General features: G+C 40.2%; 1 protein-coding gene across 1 annotated transcript in view; it reads left to right on the forward strand.

Moving 5' to 3' along the window:
* LOC139222766 (receptor-type tyrosine-protein phosphatase delta-like) overlaps positions 1-24,613 on the forward strand; it is a 195,457-nt gene that overhangs the window by 37,752 nt on the left and 133,092 nt on the right. Inside the window, exon 3 of the mRNA XM_070854619.1 lies at positions 11,640-11,677. The gene's annotated coding sequence lies outside the window, so the exon portion shown is untranslated. The remainder of the gene's footprint in view (positions 1-11,639; positions 11,678-24,613) is intronic.

Below are 24,613 nucleotides of genomic sequence, written 5' to 3' on the forward strand. Positions count from 1 at the left end.
TGATTTTACACACATTTGCTTTTTCCTTTCATGTATTGCACGAAACTTACAAAAATGATTTATGTATGGTTAAGTTAATGTTCTGTACTTCAGAACAAAAAAAATATATACAGTGCTACCTGGGGAATTAGCCCAGAATGAAAACAGCAAAGCCACAGTGTATCTTGAGGAGCCATTAAAGTTGAATGACTATAAATAGGCTTTTCTCCTGCAGGGACTGAACATTGAGCATTGTTGAAAACTGAAGGAGCATATGCTTAGGCACAGCTTGTTGCGGCCTCAGATGTTCCTTAACAGTTGATTTCCTCAAGTTGCATTTCCTTTTTCACCACGTTATTGTGCTAATTATTTTTCGGCACGTTCCACATGGGTGGCTCACGGCTTGGACAAACTCTGCCCAGTTTTTATTCTTACCCCAGAAGCACCGAACACAAGGACTGCTGAATATCAGTCCAGCTGTGTGACACATTGGTTCCTTAACACTGTTGACGGTTTTGATATGCTTATGAGAGCTGATGGAGCATTTTCTTGCTCTTCGCTTTTGCAGCCAAATAAGATTTGTGCAGAGCAAATTTCTTGTGGAGTTGCTCTGACAGTGTTGATATTCAGGTAAATAAATCACATTATTGTTTATATTGTGTATTTAGGGTGATTTGTATTATACTGTATGTACTCCACCTCCTACCACGCTGGAAGGCTCAGAAAATATGAACCAAGCACTTCCATCACTCACAAAGTGCACAGTGATGCCTCTAGTAATTGCCTTAGACAACAGCATAAACCGACATGGAGGCATAACAGCAATGCAGTCAAAAAGAAGTGTGTCATTGTATTGCTTGTCACGCTGAATTTTCCGGCTATACATTTTTCACATTTCCCACAAAGCCTCAAACATGGAGTGGAACCTTTGCTGTCTACCATGATGTGAAATGGGTCTGTACTTTGTGTGCACACCTGTATACCAATGTTACAGTTAGAATCTGAACTGGTTTTCATTTTCTGCCAGGAATAAGTACTGCGGTTTGACCTGACTGTAAAATCTCCTGACTGGCGTACCAGATAAGATCTTGTCTGAAATGGCAGCATAGCAATTCAGACTAAATCTGTCACTCTCTGTGAAGTTTCTGATCTTTTTTTTTTTCTTACAAGCAAGATGATAAAAAATCAGCCCTGTGGGTGTTTTTTCCTGTAAAAAAATAAAAAATAAAATAAATGAGCCAATGCATATTTCACGTTCTTTTAGGAGAAAGGAAAGTGCTGGCTGTTCTATAATTTCAGACTTTCCTACTGAGGTCAGGGGTTCCATGCTTGAATGCCCACATTTGCATCTTTGACTCGCTCTGGCCCAGTGAGGAAGAATGAGCTGTTGCATCTCCTGTGATGTGCAAAAGTGAGAATGTACAACAGCATTCACTGAACTACATGCGCTCCACTGATCTCAGCGTGAAACTATTTCACCACAGCAGGGTATGCCTTCTCTCACAAAAACTATACAAATGCAAAACCACATGAAAATGGGGACACACTTTCATAGGAGCACATGAATAACTGCGTTGAGACACAATAAGCAACATAGTCATGCAAAAAATTTGCTGCTTAATTCTATTAACATTCATTTTGAGGAAACAACACATGGTCATCATTCCCTGCCTGTTTTTGTTGTTTATTTAAATTTCTTTGCATGGCAGGTATGTGCACTGGTCTCTTTATCGCCACTGTTTTCCATTTCCCCATTATCATGCAGGATCGTAACAACAATAGTAACCAAAGGCGTTTGCAGTGGCAGGGCTATATGACCCTTGTTTGTCATTCCCAAGCTACTACGCTCTCGATTCATGCAGGCAAGGTGAAATCTGCATCCATTTCTCATATTTACATATGAACTAATGATTCCCCTGTGGGCTGACTGTGGCCTTCCAAATACTCTACATGGTGCAACCGGGTGATGTATAGTACTAGTGGGCAACTGAAGCTGGTGACTAACCCACTATGATACATAGTTTCACAGCCTAATTGCAGCTCCCAGCTGAATAGGCCATAAGCCAACAGAGACCCACTGACCTTGGTGAAAGTAAAAAAGGGCCCCATGCCTCTACATGACCCATTTTGTCACTGAAAAATCTTTGCTAGACATTAAACAACTCTGAAAGGCTATTGTGAAAGGTCGCATTTGGCAACAGTTACTACATGGGCAGGGATGTCAGGAAAGCTGCTTGAAAAAGACGTTAACATCTGTCACACACCCTGGGGAGAGTGCTGTGAAGTTATACAGTAAGTAGTGCTTTATTCACGTTTGTATATGGCAGTATGACAAAGGATGGGGGAATCGAACAGCATCACACAGCCAGCTATTTCTGTGTCATAGGCCTCAGTACCAACTGTTCAGTTCCAATATGCAACATTAAACAAACCACGTCTGTTTGCATAACTTAACCAGTACTGCTACATATTGTCTTGTCCAACTATATTAGACACACCTGGAGCAAATCTGCTCTAGTGGTGGTATGCCACACAAAGATATTGATGAAAAATAACATGCCATCTTTCAAAGAGGCAGATGCTACCCTCTTTGTTCTCTATCACCCGTCTTTCTACCCCGTCGAAGCTAACAGCTGTTCTTTTGCTGTGCACTCCAACAGCCAAGTTAAGGCAGGAAACAGATAATTGAAAACGTCGATCTCATTAATTATCCCTGTGAACGTTGAAGAAATGGCTTTCATTGGGAAATGAATAGCTCATTCTGATAGCTTCAGACATGAGTGCTTACAAAGCAAAATCATATTCAATGGCAAAATCTTTTGCCAATACTTACAGTGCCATCAAAAGCTTAAGCTGCATTTAATGTATTTGTACTGACAATGGAACAAATTAGTATGTTATTTGAAATTAGTTGCTCATAGTGACCACATAGAATAATCACCCAAGTGTGCTGCTCCCCTCAGTTCTATGAAGCTTTATGGTATCTTTCGGCTAATTGTATTTGCTTTGCTCTCACCACTCTCATAGCGTTGTTTTTAGCAAATAATATATATACATGCTGCATATGGTACATGACCAGCACCAAATGACAGACAGAACTCAGTTAACAACTAGCTAACAAATATAGGGGAGCATTTTATTAGCTTAAAAGCTGAGTATGGAAAATGAGTAGGAAATGGTGAAAATCAACACATAGCTAAAAGAAGTGCTTGGACTTAGATTTCATCAGTAAGTCAGAAACATGACTCGAAATAGGGTCAACCATCTCAACTGGCAATAATTTACTAATGAGTTTGCCATGTCAACCTTAAAGGTATCGGTGCTCCTGATTCAACTAAAATTTAGGATCACAACACAAAATACAATGGACAGGTTGCTGCCATCATCGAGCTACCACATATAGACAAACACATTTAAACTTCCACACAAAACCCTGAGAAAATGTGCGAACTCCACAGAAAAAGGGAAGGAATATCCATTGACGCTGGTGCTGCTGCAAGGCAATGGTGCTGTTCACTGAGTCAGAGTGCCATTCTCATGGTACATTATGTTGCACTCCATTGATAATTTGCCAAAGTGGCATAAAATGTAGAACACAAATAAGCATAAGCCAGAGTTCCTGTTGTAGAGCTTATTACATCATTAAGAGACCTCACTTAAAGCCAAAAATAAAGCCTTTCAGCTCAGAAACTTGCAACGTTGCAGGCAGCATATACTTTATCTTTGCATTGCAACTCCCCGCTGTCAAAACTTTCAAAAAGTTTTTAGCAACTCAAACATACAGCATGAAGCCACTCCTCACAACAGAGGAAGATTTTCTAGAAATTCTGTGACTAAGTACTGCAGATTATATTCTCTTGCATGGCAGATTTAAACCACTCTTCCTGGTCCATTTAGAGAGGTGCCAACCAGTGTTGTACCTGTAACACATACTACAACTCCTAATTGATTTTACAAGGCAGCTTAGGCTCTAATTGCTGATTTGCCTGGGGAGATTCTTGATCCAAATGGCTTAGCAACTTCTTTTGTGGTGTGCTGTTAGGAGATTTTCATTCATGGGAGAGTAGATAGGACGGGGATTGAATGAATGTATCAAGAAACAAGTTGGGTACTGCATTTAGAGTAAAGGCAGATATGAGCACACTGACGCGAGTTAACAGATTCATTCCATGTACCTCGTGTTCATTCCATATCCAATTTGAAAGTTATCTTTTTTGGATTAGCACAGCAAACATAGCTCACATTTGGAGTACGATGATGATGATAACCAATTACATCATTTCGGACTGCAAGATCAGGAGAGCAAGAAATCATTGTAGCGTGGTAAATAAATGCAAAATTGCTTTCAAAGTGTTCAGGGATAAACTTTTGCAAACAATTCAACACAGATCTTTTACTTGGATCAAGTGAGGAAGAAATTAATTGCATGTGTGTTTGGAGTAAACTACCATATTTGAATAACTGGATTACAATATCTAAAAGATCTGAGTGATAGAACACAGCACACTTTGAATTCCAATGTAAGTGATTTATTTTCCCTCATGTGATAAGTAGTGCTGTGAAAAACAAGAAAAATGTATATCCACTGTGTCCTCACATATTGTCATCTGTATTCATGTTGATTCTGAATGAAGCTTCAATTCAAAACACATCAATAAACTGCCTTAATGGTCATCGGCACTGAGATAGTGAATGAGTCAATCAGCATTAATAAGAGCAACAGGAAATTTCATTCAAATTCACATTATTGAATGACCATTAAGCTAATGTAGCTCATTTTACACACTTTGTTGAGGGAATCACATGTTACTGCAGTGGGCAAGGACAGTTTGGCTGCATACACTTTAGCTGCTCTATAGACAATGAGTACAATATCGATACTTTGTGAACCAATGCATTTGCCATTTCCCTTTGAATGCTCTAGTGGGCTTTTCATAAAGGTCCAAAGTTGTCAGCATCACTGGAATGTAAAGCTTTCCGTGTAAGATTAAAAAAATGTAATGGTGCAAAATTCAGTGTCTGATTCGCTCTGTAGACTACCTGCAACCTTTCCACTTCTGTGACATCACAATTTCACGTAAAACTATGGATTCACTCATTTGAATTAGCTTTTTCTTGTAATTCTACAGTGAATTACTTTAAGTTAAGAAATCTTGACATTTAGAGAAAGACTGGTTAAAAAGTGTTAAAAATTGTAGTCAAAGCTGCACCTAATTAATATCGTATACTGACAATGGATCAATTGACTTTGTGTAATGTAGAAAGGGTCAATCGAATGATGAACCCATAGAGAATTATCACCCAACTCTGCAATTCCCCTCAGTCCTATGCAGCATTTTAGTGTTTTTCAATTCACTGTTTTGGTTTTACGGCCCACAAATTTACTGTTTTGGTTCATTTTCATTGCTCTCATCAACAGCAGCAGGCAGCTGTTTTCCAGAAAAAAACTTGTTTGACCGACCCAAGTTTTTCTCCTGTTAACATGGGTCAAATATAGTGGACTTCCTCTACGTTGACCAGAGAAATCGTATAGCCCTGTTACTTCTCATCTGTTGCACTGATACACCATTGTGCATTTTCATATGCATTTTATTTGTTATCTTCTCTGATGTAGCCACTTTAATGCACAACACCAGCTCAGGTTCAGAATGAATAGACATTAATAGACAAGTAATTTCCCAGCAAATTAAATGTTCACTGTCATCTTTTTTTTGTTGTTGTAGGTGATTATAGCCTATGCACTTTTTGAAACATTATGTTTTTCTTTTATTATTTTCATTTATCTCTGTAAGACCATATTAATGGTATGTTACAACATATTACCCTATTCAAGAAAAATCTACTAACTAAAGGTCATTTTAATTTGCTCACTGTTTTCCCTGTGACTGATGATTTGCCTTTCAAAGAGTAGCATATTTTATGAGGAGCACAAGGATGAATAGTGAGCTTTAATACATACCTACCAATGCATTCATTTATCCTCAACCGAGGTTGTATATTCCAACTGTATAACCATGAGGGCGTTGGGTAGAATTTGAAGTGTACATTATCATAATAATATGATACAGATGTAATATTGTGCCACAGAGCCCTAAAGCACAATTTCAGATATATTCACCACATCACAGCATCAGAAAACCATGAATTTAATTTTTAAGCACAAATGTCCATCATTAAATCACTGACGTGCAGCCTGTCAATGATTGGCTCACACATTGTGCGTTGTTTTGGCCTTCACTTCCAAATCTGCTCCTCAAATACCCAAGAACTAAACAGTATGGGAATATGGTGGGAGTAATCTGACAGAATATATGCAGTTTCATAAGACTAGCCAGGCAGAAAATAGATTGGGGGTTGTGATTTGAGGGAGTTAGGATGGGAGTGGTGGGGGTTACAGAGAAATAATGTGTCACTCACAGGACAGGGGCTGCTGCCTCTGCAACCAAGACTGAGACATGACCCATAGCCTCTTTCATGTGATAAAACCTGAACATTTGTACCTTTCACCTTCAGCTGCTTTAAATGTTCTTAAGGAAAGGCAACAAGAAAAAGAGACTTGACAGGAAAAGAACTTTCTCATTATCTTTTTCTCATCATTCATTTTGTCTGTAGCGGCGTGAGCTCAGTCTTTCTGTATGTGCCTTGACAGAAGTGCAAGGTAATTATTGAAACATATGGATGGCTGGGCCCTCTCTTAACCCTCTCACTAATGATGCTTGGCTATTACAGAAGGGCACGGGAAGGACACTTCTACCATTAACTGATATATTCCACCAGAGATCCATGACTTCTCCTACACTTGTTGGTTAAATAGAAGCTGTTAGAGCTTCAGAAATAAGCGAGGAAAAAGAATCTGGCACACATGACCTTATTCATGTGCAAAAGTATTCATTTATACAAAAAAGAGACCATGACCCACGTGCTGCAAATACAAAGAGGTTTCAGAGAAAACATAGAACTGTTAGGAACATTGACTTCAAATTCATGACAAAATCTTGTGCCCTTTTCCCACCAAATTCTTGCTTTAAAGTGTAATGTCTGGTGACTACATCACTCTAACCAACATGTTAGCCAAACAAAATATTTTTCATCATAATCAATTTCAATCCCTGGGTTATAAAATGAATACAGCCCTGGTTCATTTCACTGACTGTTGTTACCAACAGAGTAAGGCAACCACTGATGGACTAAAACATTTTTCAAAAGGTTACTCACTGAGGCTGATGGATCTCTGGGCTTGCACATAAAATTACAACAATTGCTTAATCTTTGCTACATCAAAGCCTTTCCATTGGCAGCAAATTCAATTTAACTCTAGACGACCCACTTCAACTCCATTAACTTTCTTTGCTGAATGGGATCAGGGAAGATGCCTCCCCATAATACCAACTCATTTTGGGCATTTTTTCAGTTTGGAAGCTGCAGCCCTCTATGATGTTAATGGACCTAACAGTTACCCTCCCCAGCCCATGCAAAACATGCGAACATCCCCCAGGTACATCGCAGTGTGACCCAGCCAACTGGAGCTTTTGTTCATGTGGTCTTGTGGCTATGGGCAAAATTGATGCTGCTACACAATGGACTAAAAGCTTTGGCAGACAGCAAGACTCCCCAACACAATAGCTGTAGCTGGTCTAGAAGCAGTAGTTGAAAATAGCTTCACTCCTTCAGCTATATGCAGCTCTCACACAATTCAGCTGAAATGGTTTTTGCTAAATAGACGTCAGCATCAGCAGCAGCTCCTTGGAAGGCTGTTAAATATTTGCAAAGACGATTATTCAAATGTAAAGCTAAACTCTAAATACAACTGTAACAAAGTTTATTAATAGATATTTTGTGATATTGAGTGCTTTGACACAACCTTGCTGTGCTGTTGATTTTATCTTCAGGCAGTGTAGCTAGAGTGTCCCAAAAGTCCTGCTGAGTGGGTGAAACTAAGGAAAATGAAGGTCAGCAAGTACATGTGTTCATTCTTAGTAACAATTGTAGACCACTAGTGCCTATGGATCACCTCAACGCATTTTCCAACTGGCACCTAGTGTACATCTTTGACTGGTCCATAACACTAGTGCAATTCTCACATCCATCTCTCCCAGTTGCTAATTGAGACAGGAGAAAGGCTTCATCCATTCCATTCTTATCCTAAACGACTATTGGACACTGGAGACCAGATGGTCTATCTGCAAATGTCACTGGTGACCAGTTGTTACATTTGACAATGTGGGCTGATCTGGCAAGTATCAGTACAATTTCACTGCCTTCAAGAAGGAGCAACTGGGAAAATAGCCCATGGATTGATTTCATCCCTCATTCGGTGCACAGCAAATATTTTTGACAAAGACATATGGTGGAGAGAAGTGCACAGCAGCAGGCTGCCCAGCCTCAAGCCTGGGCCGTTTTCACTTGATTGTTTCAGGCAACATGCACATTTAAACAAGCAATGTATGCAATGTTCACAGGCAGGCAGGCAGGCAGGCAGACACCTACAGTATTCTCCCTAGAGCCTTTCATTTTTTCCTAAAGCTTCATAATGTTTACAAATATATTTCAAGACATTTCACCATGCTGGTGTAATAAAATAACGTTCATCAGCCTACATGAAGTGAAACTATTTGTCTCCAGACCACAGCACTGCATGCCAGATGTTGGCTGTAACATGTCAGGAAGGAAGTAGCAATGCTGCCTCGAAGCTCCACCTCAGTCACCCTGTCTTCAGCTGAACCAATCTTTGAGAAATAGAGTCTTTCACCTTCAGTCTATTTGGAATTGGGGGAACCAACCTGACGTTCAAAGTTGCTTGCTGAAGCAGAGTCCCTGTCTGGGCTTTGGCAGCTGGACTGATAGCCAGCCCTGTGGAATGGCAGCTGTTGAAGGGCTTTTTAAATTGCACCCAGGTTGATGGGTGGCTGTCAGGAGGGCAATGGACAGAGAATTTCGAAAGGGAAAAAAAAAATCAGGGAGGGAAGGATGGGTTGGGGGGTGGAGCAGGAAGGACACTGACCCTGACACCGAAGTATACAGAAAAAGAAATGTCCGGAATCCTGAAAAAAATGAAGTGTATAAACTACAGGCAGTGAAAAAGAGGTGAATGTAGAGTGGGGTGGGGGGAGGGTGCATTGGCACGGTGAAGGGGGAGGGGAGTGACAAAAGTGGTGGAATAAATGGAGCGCTAAGGCCCGTCATCGCCAGGGTTATTTAGGTAGGCAGCACAGCATCACTGTTCATCAGGTTAGATATGCCCAGATTATGTTTACATACAGCAGGATAATATCACTATCTTTGCACACTGGATCGCCTGTCACACATACAGATGGAAATGCCAACAAAGCTCTCATTATCCTTTTGATAGTGATTTACAGTAGCCTTTGTGTCTGTCCAATCTCACCATTCTATTAATTACAATAGCTAAGGCATGTTTCCAGTGGCTTTTGAATGAAATCACTGTGAACACACAATAGTATTTCAAAGTGGAGATGCCACGTTGACGTTCACAGTGCAGTGTAACACTGTGGGTGTCATATAATGACATATGTAATGTCATATAATGCCACTCTGATGCTTGATGTTAAAACACAGCCAAGTGTTCATGGACAGTGTTTGCCAGATGTCAAACTTTTAATGTGAAGATACAGACCACATTTTGTTGTGCATTGTATAATGACTTTATACTTGAATCCTAGCATAACACGACTCTTTCAGCCTCACTGGTTAATCTTGCCTTGCTGTGGTTGTGCTGCGCAACAGATGGTGTTTTAAGGTCATCATGTCTATTTCCCGTGCACGTGCTAGTTTTATTATTTGGGGATATTTAAGGCATAATCTAGAACCTGACAAGGTGTTGTCAAACTGCAGCTGAACAGACATGGTGCTTGTTAAATCTATTAGGCTCTGTGGAGTGTTTAAGGTTGAAACAAATTATCTTACTAAATTATCCAATTAGTACTGTTGAGTGTACTATAATACAGCGTATTGTGGGATGACAAGCAGCAATGTCTGCCATCCAACCATTTTTTGTACATTAAACTGCACACAGGTTTTGGCACCATTAAATGTGACTATTTAAATGCAGTTACCTTATTGTCTAGAGCTATTCACATTTTCTTGTTGGCTCAAGAATTTTCAGTTGCAGTTTATTTTCTACATCTCCACATTTTTGAATAAAATAACATTAATTTCCTTCTGTTTGCATCTCTAACCAATTGGTCCTGTGAGGTTCTGATAGTACCAGAGTAACTACATTCATGGCCAATTATTAGCCATAAATCTACAAAAGGCAGCAGGACCTCTGACAGGTGGCTCTCTTACTGCCTGCTGATTGCTGGAGTGTACCTATTAATCTTTTTCTGTATTCCCCACTGGTCAGGGAGCCTTTTTAGTTGAGGGATGGATCCCAGACACAATGGGGCAACCAATTTCCTCTGTGTTGTGTTTTGTTAGCTTTCATTTGCTTTCTCCCAAATGATGCTTACATTAGATTCCTCTAATGCAAGATACAACTGATGCTGAGCATCATCTTAAAGCAAAAAGATTAATTCTGAATGCTCACGTATATCAGATTTGCAAAATGTTTTCACACATAACTAGCTGACAAGTAGACAAATATTAAGTTGATGGTAATTACAACAACAATTCAAAGACCATTTTATATTTTGAAATGTAAAGGATTTGTCATATCCGAGCAAATGACTGTATGCTTTCATTGCATTGACTGAATCCAGACAGAGCACCCATAAGCCTATGCCTAGAACAGCTCCGTGATTACGCTGGTGAAATGACAGCATACTGTACATCAAACTGTAGCCATTTAGTCTCAGTAACTCCATGATATAGCTTGCATATAAACTAGGAATAAATTCCCCTTCAGCATTTTGACAGCAGCTATTCAGATACTTAGCCCTCATACTCTGCAGTCATATTCCTCTGCCAGAATCAATTGCGCTGGCAACCATTGCCAAGCCTGAATTTTATCTCCCAGCTGGAAAAAAGGGGAAGGGAACAGAGCATGGAGATATGCTGTTTATCAGTCACACGATTAATTCTCTCTCCCATCTCTCTCGATTCCCCTTTTGAAAGTGAACTTGGTATTAATCTACAAGACCTTGAGCGCCTTATGCACACAATCAGTAGTGACGTGCCCCTTTTTCCTCTTTTTTGGTCAATCTCTGACCTTTTGAGTGCCGCCCACATTTTAATTAGTACTAAACTAAAAAGCTGCTCAGTGGCCCCCCTAACTCCCATTTCCCCTTTGTTCTCACAGCTTCTTTTTTGTGCCCCAATGAAATCCTTGGGAGATATACCACATTCAAGCAGCGATTGAATATCAGTGCTGTAGAAGGGTTTTTTGTAACAGGGTGGAAAATTATAAGGGCTTAAGTGTCAGACACATATGCCTGCCAAATGTAATCAGTGGGTAATAAATGTTTGCCCTTTACACCATAAAAAAGGCAATGGCAGTGCTGAGTTTGTGTTCAGCTCAGGGCAGCAGATCCCTGTGCTGTTGTAGCTGTGATTAAAATAATTTCCCAACAATAAAAACTAGAGCTATGTTCACCTATGCCTCTTGAACTCTTTCCCACAAATTACATCAACTTCTTATCATAACAGCTTTTATGACTGTACTAATAAACTGTAATCTGACGTGTTTTTTTGTTGTTCTGCAGCTCTTGAACTCTTGGGAAGGTTGCTTGAGTGCTGTAAGGTAAGCTTTTACAATAACATCTGATGCAAGAGTCGTTGTGTAGTCAACAGAAAAGATGGGTCATGACATTCTAAGCTGGGTTTCCATTTCTGCTCAGTATTAATGCTGGTTGCAGCAGAATGGAGCCTCAGAGGATGAAGAGTGAAGGCCTCTTGCTCTTTTCTCCCCACTGTTTAATTAGCATGGTCTCAGAGACTGGGGTGCCGCTTTAGCAATCACGAATCCTGCCCAGCCAATAAGAACTTGTGTTCAACCACGTCTGACAGAGATAAATGGCATGCCGCAACATCTCAGCCGCACCCATCATCTCTGTTACCCATGCAATAGTGCATTGTGGGAAGACTAGAGGAGTGCCACAAATCACAGTGGGCATGTGGGTCATTCGATAACAATATAAATCTATGTGGGTGTTTTCGGTGTGTTTGTGTGTACAGCTTGTTTGCAAAATTAACGAGATCTGCTTGTGTTTGCATTGTATGCATGATTTTGTGTTTGCAGAGCATACATTCGACATCTTGACAAAACGCAATAGGTGCATTGTGGAAAAAGTTTGATAACAGTTCACCCCCGTTATCAGCCATGACCACACAAAGGAGCTGCATTAGAGAAGAGTGCCCCACATTTCCTAACTGACATGCCATTTATTTTACCAAAGTTTCACCAAAAGGAGATTCTAGGGCTGGGTTATGTCAATACGTAAGAAAGTTATGACGGTTTTATGTAGAGAATATGAGCCGACCTTGAGTGTGATGTTTTACTTCTGCTACTTGATCAAAGAAAGCATTTTGGAGCTGAAGATTTGATTCAAAGAGACCATATCTTTGGAAAATGCCTGTATTCACTGAATGCATTATATGCAACATCCTGCATTGCCTTTTGAGTCAGATAGATCTTGTCCAAATACTAGCGACTCTAATGGGTCCAGAAGTTATGTAGGCACAAATTTACCATAAGGAACTTCATTAATCCAAAACATACCAGGACAAGGACAAGACAGAATCTTCTAGTAAAGAATGATGAGCATGCGACTTGCCTTTAGCCTCTTTTGTCTGATGGTACATTTAATTTGCTATCCTTTGCTTGAAAGTGATCACTGAATTTCTCGGTTGGTATGATATGAGCGTAGCTTGAGGTTTTCTGTCAGAATTTTACAAGCTTCTTATTACTAACATGAAAGTTCTGTATGGCAAGTCTAAGATTACAGCACAGATTAACTAAAATTAAAAAGCATCCATTTCATGAGCTTAAATCACACAGTAAGGTCATTTATAAACATTTAGCTACTGGTGAACTTCCCAGTGAAACACACCATGACTATGAATCACAATTCAAGCCGGTGCTGGGTCAAGAAAAAACTGAACTCATCAGGTTGAACCTAATCGATGTCTCCAGACCAAACAAGTTAAGCCTGAAAAACTGTTTCAGTTTACGTAGTGCAGTTGTAAAGACTTGTTTAAATGAGATCAATTTCATCACTACTCACTATATAGTCCAATATAGTAGCAGTCATGAGTAATTTTAAACACAACCACAGTGACCATTACGTCTTCATCAATTTTTATTTCAATTTTTGTTTTGTGAAATGTGGATAAAGGTCCTCAGTAGGTGGTTGTGAAGAGACTTGAGTAAAAGCACTGGAACACATTTGGATTGAAAGTTGGGAATACCGATTCAGAACTTCTGACTTGTAATGGATTGCAGCATTTGCTAACCGGTAATCTTAGGGAAGCTCTTGCATGACTCGTATAAGAAAAAAGGGTTTGGTCCGTCTGTCCTGAACAAATAGGTAAGGGTTAGAATAATAGGGGGAGCTGGGGTTTCCTTGACCCGGTCAGGGGCATAGTCCAGCTGATACCAGGTTACAGTTACAGGATGAGATTGGAGGAGAGGTGTGACTGTTATGTAATGGCCTAACCCTCATAGTAAAGGTTCAGTTTAACAAATTCATCATTTGAGTTCCAATGGTGCCTACAGCTTCTATAACCCACTAAATGTAGGGTGTCTTTATTAATAAAGATTTGTTCCCATAACCTGACACCTTCTTATGACTAACATACACTCCAGTTATGGGGTGGTTTCAGCTGTAATTGTTGCAGCCTCCTGTTTCAGTGGATCATAGTAAGGGAACAGTTTGTAGCAGTGGGGGCATAATTAGTGATAGGCCTTGGACATGTCATACTCTGTTAGTCAGCCTCGCTTTAATTCCTTTGTCTCCTTTCTGCTCCTAGCATTTATCCAGGCTGTGTGTATAAGTGTGCAACTTTGCTCAAGCGTCACTGTGCGTGTGCATACTTAATGTATCTAGTAAAATATAATTTGACCCTTAATAATACTATTATGGTAATACAGGAAAGATGTTTTATCAAGATCTAAGTTGGCGCTCACATGCTCATGTTTGTCCTCCCTGTCTGTATTAAGATACATGTGAGTGTCCCTTTGATTTCCTGTAGACCAGAGGAAAACAATTAATCAATTTTGCTAAAAAAGACTTCAATATTTAGCTGGGTTGTGAGGCTCATTTTGGTTATAATTAAAGGAAACCTTTTTGGGCTTTCCATATTCCTTTTCAAGCAGTTCCATGTAGCAACAAAATGCACAACATAGGTGTTGTATGATGCCAAAACGTAGACTGGTGAATACTGTCAAAGGACACTTTTTGGCATGATAAGTATGTGTCTCTGTGTGTGTACGTGTGTGTGGAGTTTGCAGAGGGGCTTCTCAACCTAGGCTGTTGATGTGAGGGTGGATGAAAGCTGCTTTGAGGATACAGTATACAGCTAGGAGGAAAAGCTCTTCCTTCACCATCCTCCTTTGCTTTTCTCCAATTTTCCCTCTCTCCTTCATCTCCCTCCTTTCTACCCTCTCTCATTCTCCCACCACTCTACCCTTGCTATCTCCTCTTGACTGCCTCTCCCCTCCCTCTGTTGTTTCCCCATCCAATTTTCCCTATACATCCAGCCCACTCTCTCTCTGCCATAGCTGTCTTTATGCCTGCGCTCATCGATGTCTGCTCAATTCTCTGTCCTCCCTCTTTTACTTTTATCCATTCACTCCTGACCCCTCTCTTTCCCCATGTGAGGCTGGCAGTAGTGAAGGACACTGCCCACAGCATGATGATTAGTCTGAGAAACATTTCCGAAAATCAGGGATTACATGGGCATGAATTCAAGTCCATGTCATGCTTCTATCAACTTTTTGGCTATAAAATTCCCTTCAAACTTAACTATAGTTTGTGTAGTTGGAGCATCACTGTTGCTTTGAATCTGCAAATCATTTCAAGATGTAAATTTCTAAATGTGGAGCATGGGGTTCAGGTGAGTGCTCAGAGCCATTTACAGGAATATTCCTTCAGCCATAGCACATGGCACTGTTATTTCATCACGCTATATTAGCTTTACAAAGAAAAGAAAAAATCTAAATCCACCTTGAACTTCAAATGAAGTCTAATTTTTATAGCTCTGTTTGATTGGATTGTCCCTCAGGTAACCTCCTGAGCAGACCCTTCAGTATGTACCACTTGTATCCAAAATGAAATAGCTAAAGTAATTACTAGCTGGGTAAATAATTTTCTAACAGGTCTTGCACTGTAGCATGTGTGAGTTATATTATCATATCAGTACTTATAGTAGTATATAGTGTTCAGTATACACATAAATGCCATGTAATAAAGATTACACCAGGTTATTACTTTAGACCTTTTGCTTTCCATTACCCTTCATCAGAAGACAGATGTTGACTATGGTTTATTCAGACTTCAGATACACATCAAAGTCCACTACGTTGCATAAGGCTTTCTTGTTCTTGACTGTCTTAAGTGGGACTAATTTTCTGTGTATTTGGAGGAAAATTAGGACTGCTTTCAAACTAACAAATATGGCTGACTGAGATAAAGCTCCATGCTGCCTTGTTCTGCTCAAAAAACATGTTTCTGGTGGAGGAGTTGAGAAGTTACAAGGACATTTTAAATTCAATATTTACTAAAGAAATGGCAAACAAAATATGTATTTTCATGGGGTTACTTTGGTCTGCATTTTCCATTGCTTCTCCAAAAATTTGCGAACAAATCATGGGTCATGTTTTCCTCATTTGTGGGAGTTGTCAGCAGGTGTGGTTGATTCTTAACATTGAAACACAGCACAAAGCACTTTGTTCTAAGATAGCGTGTGGGTGGGTTGGTATTTTCAGCTTGAAAGGTGCAGCATATATTTTTTCTGCAACTGTCCAACAGACTGTATAATGAAGACTGTCCTGACAAAGGCTACCTTTCTGCAACTAGTGCCTTGTCCTTGTGCAGATACTTTCAAATAATTCTTAAGAGATTTCTCCTCAGTCGTATAACTTAAATGTGCTGTATCTTGCATCCACAGTAAAGCTTGCATCTCTCCCATGTGCCCATGCTCCCTCACACCACTTGTATTACTTTCCTGATTGTAATTCACTGTCTACTATTTGAGGAGCCCAGGCAGCTTGTTTGCTATTGATTTTATTTACAAGGCTTCTATATTTTACTCTGTGCAAATCAGAGCAATTGTTTCCAAGTGCATGCATGAATCAATGCTTCCCTGGAGCCTGCACTGGCGATTGCATGCAGCTCAATACCTCCAATTTATGTTTTAATTACGATGATCTACTAAGTGTTGGGAGCTTGGCCCTGCTCACACAATCAGCATCAACAAGCCCAGTAACATGCATTGTATTGTACATTGAATTTTACTGTCTACATAGGCAGAAGGCGGTTTGGACTACATTCATCAAATTGTCGTCAGTCTCAACTGTGCTGATTTGTGGTGGTGATGATGGAGAAGCAGTTATAAGGATGCTGCTGACATGGTTAAAGTTGACTTAATACTTGTAGGATGCATACACAATTGAAAACTGGTGGAAAAAAAATATCTTGAAAGCATTGCAGTTATATTCATATTTGCAGCACTGTGTTGACTTTTGGGAAGCCACACAAAATAGAAAATTGAGGTTTATTTCGTTATTTGCCATCAATTGTTGTTCAGACACAGTATAAAAGCAACAACTGCTCAGCTCTGACAGCCTTATTTGTCCCCGGACTGGATTTTATACCCCTCCATGTTTGTTCTGTACCGTTTTTGTTTGGAAGAACAGTATATCATTTGATCACTTGCCATTAGAAGTGATTGCTTAACTCAGTACGCCACATAAGCGGCTTCTGGCAAGCCTGAAAGCCATGAATTTTTATTGACTCCAGTAATTAGGACAGATCAATAAAAGACAGTTTCTTTCACTGCTTCCCAGGACTGTATTGGTTGGTACGCTCGTGTAGGTCTTGGTTTTACTGCAATCTCTCAGTTTTATGACATAAAATAACTATAAAATGCTGAAAAAAATGTTTATGATGTGTTTTATAAACATATAGCAGCACAACTAATTTTTTACAGTATCAATCCAAAATCATGGAAAAATACTATGCTATTTCATGGACAAAGAGACCACCAGGGTGCTACTCAGCTTTCAGAGATATTCTTTCTTTCTAATTTGTTGCTGTTGTTTTGTGTTACACCATTTGCAGATGCTCCACCAGTAATACCTATTATAATACAGTAGAAATATGGTCCCATAGTGTGTTGCTGTCAAGCCTCTTAAGTTGATAGCTGTGTCTTTGCACACTGCGGGAAGAATCCCTTTCTGTCAAACAACAGCTGGTGAAGACAACATGATGCGGAGGCCACGGACGAGTGAGCCATCAAACCTCTGTCTCTGACAGTATTTTGGCAAGCCACGTTTCATAAGAGTCTGTCTCACTCTGCCCTGCCTTTATGGTGCATGAATCAATGATAATTGCGCTGTGTTCTTACTTGAATGGCAGAAGTGTCCCCCATGTGGCAGTCAAAAAAGGGGAGTTTGGAGGGATGGATCAAGGAATACCCAGAAATTAATATGAATGGAATGAATCACAGTTCCCCTGGGATTGTGATTCATTAGTTGGAAAATGTTCAGTGCACAAGGCATCAGTAGCAGTGCCAATACAGCTAATATAAAATAAATCATGAGCAGCTATGAAAAGCAAGGTTACGTTATTCATGACACATGTCTGTGGTTGACATGGGTTCAAAGAAGAGTTGTGCAAGGCAATGAGTCTACAGGCTGCTCTACAATTGTAGCTGACCCGATCAAGTGTAGAATGTAAATAAAACATTTCCTTTAGAGACTACTGAAGTATTGTATTTTTCTTTTTCTTATTATCATGGTATTTCACCCAAGCTGCATGTTACAAGCACAGTGTAGATTTGATCAAACATGCTACTCAAAAGCTTTCAAGCAAACTGTGTGATCAAATCAAAGCCCAACAAACCTATCCCCAGCTCCATCAGGGCCTAATTCCATCCCAAACCAAGCTCCCATTCTCCTTTCCCTTATCCCTTCTGAAAAGCCCAGTGATTAGAAGTAGACTTAAAGTCGGCTATAGCCACCCCCTCCCACCAACATCACCTCACCCTACCCCATTCCCGATGGGACCTTCTTGAATCCCTAAAGCCTCGGCCAGTTTATCAGCATCAGGAGATCAGGCCCCCCTCCCCCTCCACGTCAAACGGGGAGCCCAATGTGTTCAGTGGCCTTCGGTGTAATCTCTTTGGATGTCGACAGATCTAGCGAGGGGTCAGCTGTGATAACAGGATCACTCAGGTGGAGACAGGGAAGGGGACCACTAAAGAAAGGGACAGAAGCTAAAAAGAGAGAAACGTGGGCAAGTGCAAGGTGAGTTCTGATGGGGAAGAGAGGCCTGACTCTTCAGATGAAGGAGGTTTTTGTGGAGCATATGCAAAGGTGCAGGACATGCATGTAATCAAATGCCCACACATGATCATGCCCACTTATTCAAAGAGAGCAACTAAATCTTGAATGATCAGCCAATCAACAACTATTTTAATAACTAATTCATTGTTTAAGCAAAATGCTAAAATTTTGCTGGTTTCAGCTTTTTAGATGTGACAATTTGTTACTGTTCTTTGACTGAAACTCAGCATGTGTTTCTCAGCTGTTATTCCACTACTCTCAGACATTGTATAGACTAAACAATTGATCGAAAAAGTGAGAAAATAATCAGCATATTTTTCAGTAATTAGTGTAATAGATAAGCTTCTGCTGAAAGAAACACAATTGTGTCTAAAGTATTACACTGGAAATAATAGAAAACGTTAAGTTGGGTTACAAACTGAGCCCTCTTTGTGCAGCGAGGAACCCTCATAATGTTACTTTGCCCTATCGTGGTCAGTCTTCCTCGTGCTGCATCCACTAGCACTCTGACCTGGCATCTCATTAAAACTGCTATCATTCATGGAGAAAAAAGGGCAGCAGTGGACATAAATAGTGGAAAAAATGGAAAGGTGAAAGGTTATACAAAACTGAGGAGCTACAGTATCAATTTTACGGTTGGGCATCTTCTAGGGCATTGAGCAACAAACACATGAGCCATTACTCACACCCTATCACACATGCTAGCATATATGCAAAGTTTTACAAACATATTTCATATGCATGCAGACACACAAACATTCATAGACTCTCTCGCTCTTCTCCCTTTTTCTGACTCTCTCTCTGACACACACACGCTGAGAGGCAGCATGGTAGGCAGTGACACAAAGCTAATGCCTTGTCACACAGGCTGTCAGCAGATTAGCCAGTGGATTACACCCCAGCCATTAGATGTGCACAGAGCGAAAGGCCGCAAACATGGCAGAGAGAGAGAGAGAGGAGGATGAGAGGAGTGAGAAAGTGCGACACTGTGAGTGATAGAGAATATTCTGGCATAAGGCATAGGAACAATCAATGGAGTATAAATTAAAGGAGAGGAAAACTAAAGGCTGGCTTAGTCATGCAATGAAAGAAGTCAAAGTAACACATGAAGGGAAAGATTTAAGGATAAGAAAAAGGGATTTGGTCAAGAAAATTTGCTGCAAGTGCAGTGGTAATAAGATAATCAGACAGACAGGACAGAAAAGGTAATAACAATGGCAAAGGCAGAGACAGAGAGAAAAACAGAAACGCAAGAGGAAGGGTGGGAGAGCATCAAACAGCACATGAGGGAGGCAGAGAAGAGGAGGAGAAGTTGTGTAGTGTGCAGGTGAAAAAGAAAAACAACAAAACAAAACCAAACGGATGGGAGGTGATGAGAGAGACATGAGAGGGGAGAGAAAAGAGAAAGAGGACACTAGAAAAACAGAATGAGAAGAGAAGAGAGGGTAGGGGAGGAGCAGAGAGAGATGGAAATGATAGAACCAGAAGTAGAGATTAGAGTGGAGAGATGGGATGTGAAGCATCAGAGAAGAGGATGGAGAATACTCTACGGTACATTACAAACAACGCAGCGGATGGGCGAGCAAAAACGAAGTGGAAGATGGACCTTAATGTAGAGGCTGGCAGAGAAAACGTACAGATGGATTCAGTGAAGGACAGCACAGGCAGGATAGACACATTTGGAGTTGCATTATCATAACATAATATCTAATTGTCTAGCTAATCGTACTTGGGCTCAGAATATTTTGTCTGTCAAGATAACTTACTTTAAAAAGGTTAAACGTGTACTTCTATTCTCACATTGTCAGTGCTTTTTTTTGTCACAGGTCACAGGTGGAAGTTGTAAAATTCATGATGGCTGAAATGTTTTTTGTTGCTTCAATTGTCTTACACCATCATGATTACTGTAACACCTGTGCTTTTATAGCTATGATAAGTCAAAATGTCAGCTGCTATATTCCATGTTTTAATTGTCCTCTTTTGTAGTCAGACATTGTCTTTCTGTTGATGTGGAGAAAAACATGAACATGGTCAGATTGGGGTACTGAAGGTATGATTCAGAAACTCAGATTGATGGTTTGTGATATAAACACCTTACAAAGTTGTAATCATGAGTGTGCTAGCAAACAGTTGACCATTTAGCATTTTGGAGTCACATCTCTGACCAACTGACAAATGGAAATCCAATATTGCTCTACTATTAGCTCTGTTTTGCTCTCCACCAACTCCCGAGAAACTGTATCTTTATCTTGCTTGGCATTCAGCATCTTTCACCAGCTGGCAAACTTTCTCTATCACTTAGTTCTGGGGGAGTGAGTTTATCTGAACTTTTTTGCTGAGATAGACAAACTAAAACAATGAGCTAAGAGAAACAAAAATGATCGCCTAGGATAGAAAAACTGCACAATTGGGTGATAATTTTTTGTGGGGTTGTCATTTCAAGGCATTGCTTTCATATTACAAAAATGTATTTGATCCATTATGAATATCAAAATATTGATTAGTACAGCTTTAACTTCCACAAATCAATGAAAGAAAACTTAATAGCTAGTGCAGAATCTAGCAGCACTTACAGGACAAGTTAGACTCAGATATATTTTACCTTGGCTTCGTGTTAAAATATATTTGGTTAGATTGACAACACAATCTCACCTCAACGTCCATAAAGTAGCGGTTAGTATGATTTTATCAAATGACCTTGATCAACAGATTGATTTTGCCACTTCAAAAATTCTGGATGTTCAAATTTCCATTTTTTTTTTACATCAAAATGCTAATTTTCATCATTTTAACACACTCCACTTTGAGGGCGACCGGTACACCATGTGCAGTCATTGGGCTTCAAGGTCATGATGGTGATTATTATTATTACCTCAACCTTTCAGTTCTAAAAAACACAAAACATACTCTAACTCTTGTCAAATGTAGACACACTGCCTTCTCCTAGATGTTGCTAACTACAGATGGTAGTACTCGTGGCAGCAGTGTCAGAAACTTTTCAAGCACTTGTCAGTTTAAGTTTTACCAGGACACTCTTGTATCACCATCTGCTGAGTAGAATGAAAGCTGTTCCCTGCATTGTGAGGCAATAATGATGCTTAAGCTTTTTTTTCTTTTCTTTTCTTTTTTCAATCGGTTTCTGCTTCCAAGTGGAGAGGTGTCAGGCCTTCTCAGTTGGTGTTTCATTTTATGGTAATCTACTTCACTGCCCCTACCTTCACCACCTTCAGCCCCCACCATAAAACCACTTTGCGGATGTAATGGCTCATAATTGTCTGCTGGATTTGCCTGTTAGGAGCTTCATTTCGAGCTGGTATTTGTACAAGAATGGAAGGAAGATGTCAAGTTAACAGGAGCTAATGGGAATTCCTGATATCCTTTTAAAATTGGAATTGTGTTCAGAAAAGCAATAAGAAGCATATCATACTGTCAAATGTGTAGTGTGTAAATTGCAAGCATAGTCTGCAGTGTAGAGGACAATGCAGTGTAAACACCGATTATTCTTAGTGACTAAGGTGGGAAGAGCTTTATATGTGTTTGTGTTGCATGTATACCTACGTGTGTGTGTGCATCATATGTGTGCATGCATGCATACATGGACATGTGCGTGTATTTGACAGCAAGGCTGATGTCATTCAGGGCGCTTTTACTGGTTGAGTGATTTGAATGTGTTGTGTGGAATGAGCTGAGTCTCAGAAGTGCCAGAGGGAGATGGGGGTAGACTAAATGTGTGAATCCCCATGGGAGATTTAGACTATTTATTATGATAAGCCTCTGCGCGTGCACATCCTCCACATAAACATATATAAGTACACACATAAACTCATGGGCACACATATAAAGAAAGAATGAAAGAAGGAGAGACAGATGAAGATTTAAAGATAGGGAAAATGATAGGAAGACAAAGAAGAGAGAAAAAGAGCGAGGGATGCTCTGAGACGTGATTCACACATGCACACTGATAGGCTCGTAGTTCACAACCTATAAAAACTAATTCCACACTAGCCTACCCATTGCCATCTCATGTGGGAGACATTCAACCTTTTAAACCCCCTCTCACTTAAAGCGGGCCCAGATGTAAGTCAAGGGGCTGCTTTGGATTAGCCAGAGAGAAAAACTCATTTCCTTTGCCATTTTACGAGCATTTAATTTGAAACAATTAAGATATTACGGTGCTGCGGATTCACTATACAGAGTGACAGCTGGGAGCAATCCCATAAACCCCTGAGCCAGTGAATGAGGCACCTTGCTACTCACCTCCTCCTCCTCCTCCTCCTCCTCCTCCTCCATCTCCTCTCTGTTATTTCACTGAAGCATTTACCTTAAGGCTCTGTTGAGGTGAATGTGCTACCTTTGCCTCAGCAGAGATCTTGCCGCAATCGCCAATTACTTTAGCAGCTCATAAATGCACCAGTTGGCTGATGATAGAATGGCCTAATTTCCCAAGACTAAAGGGAGGAAGCGAGCACAGAGAATGTTTACCTTCTGGATGGCTTTTCCTATCACACCTTTTATTGCATTATTGGATTTATAGCATAAGTTGCATGACTCATCTTTGGTGGAATAAAAAAAAGATGCAAACTAGGGGGCAGCAAATGGTAAGCTGAGATGCAAATTGTACACTGTAGCTCTGTCAACATAACATAACAGTGATTCTCATCAGTACCAAAGGACATATGGAACATATGTTTGAGGTCATGCAGTTATTTATTTGGATGACACATATTGAACGGCCCTCCATGTCCTATCTGTCCTACACTTGAAGAACTTTGTCGCTCCCTGACTTCGAATTCAACTTAGCTTTGTCAGCAATCACCCATCAATTCACCTCCTCCTCCCACCTTCCACACTGGCATAGGAGGGCATCAGAGGTGTGAAATTGATGAAGGTGCACTTGTGAAAATGTCAGTGGGGGATCACTGGCCAGAGAGGGAGAGAGAGAGAGGGAGAGAGGGATAGAGAGTGAGAACATGTTTTGGGAAGGGGGGGTGACAGATAGGAGTGGCAAAAGCTCCTTTTCATGAACACTGAACTGTAAAATGGAGGGCCCAGCGCAAACAATGGCCGTGATCAATCGGCTCTGGTGAGTGGTTTCTTGTAAATGCCCATTGCCAGACCCCAACCGCTGGAAGAGAAACGAAAAGAGAGAGAGAGAGAGAGAGAAAGAGTGACAGAAAGAGGCATGGACAGAGATGAGGTGTGTATCACTATTAGTTTGGGAGAGAAAGTCAGACAGGTAGAGAGCAGAAGGAGAACATGTAGAGAGTAGATAGAGAATGGGGAAATAAGAGAGCAACTGGGATAAGATGATGGCAGGAGAAGGTAAAAGGCTTTTAGAGCAGGGAAGATTTAAATAAATGAAAGGACAATGAAGGGGAGTGGAGGGAGATGGGAAAAGATAAGAGAAAAAGCAGGCTTGCATGATTTTTGTTCAGACACACCTATTTGAAAAAGACGAAGCTACGGAGAAGAAAAAAACATTATTTACAATAAACATATTTTATTTAGCATTATTTAATAGAGAATGTATCAGTCACACTTTTCCAAAGCCTAAGGTACCATAATGTAAGGTGACTATGCTGTCCAACAGTCCAAAACCCATATGTATCGAAATTTTCACAATTAACAAGCAATAGCAATAATGATTACTCAACAACTGGAATCATTGTTGAAAGCATAGCTGGAATTTTCTGATGACTGACCAGTTCTTTCATTAACGAAACATTTCAGCGTCAGAATATATGTACACACAGAGCACATGTTAATTTTTTGGGGGATGTTTTGCATTTGCATGGAAACAGCACATAATATAACGTAAAAGCAGAGTGAATTCATCTCTCAGAATCCATGGTGACGCATGTTTCCTGCTTACGGAAGAAGGTGGCGAGTGCTTCTTACAACTTAACTGCACATGTCTACCCTCCCTCTTAATAGGGAGCGCACTCCTTAGCTACAAATGTGATGTCATGCAGACTGACAATCAGTGGTGGAACAGTTAGTTGAGTCAGGATCAGTGTGGGAAAGGATCTCTGTCCTCATTCTGCATCTCACTTTCATGATCACAGTATCAATGCCAACTTTATATAACTTCAATTTTTACTTTTTGATTTTTACTATTACTTCACACACATTCAGATATAAATTTGCACTGTTTAACTTGGCAGATGTCCT

This window comes from Pempheris klunzingeri, chromosome 23 (assembly GCF_042242105.1).
Source record: "Pempheris klunzingeri isolate RE-2024b chromosome 23, fPemKlu1.hap1, whole genome shotgun sequence".
NCBI lineage: Eukaryota > Metazoa > Chordata > Actinopteri > Acropomatiformes > Pempheridae > Pempheris > Pempheris klunzingeri.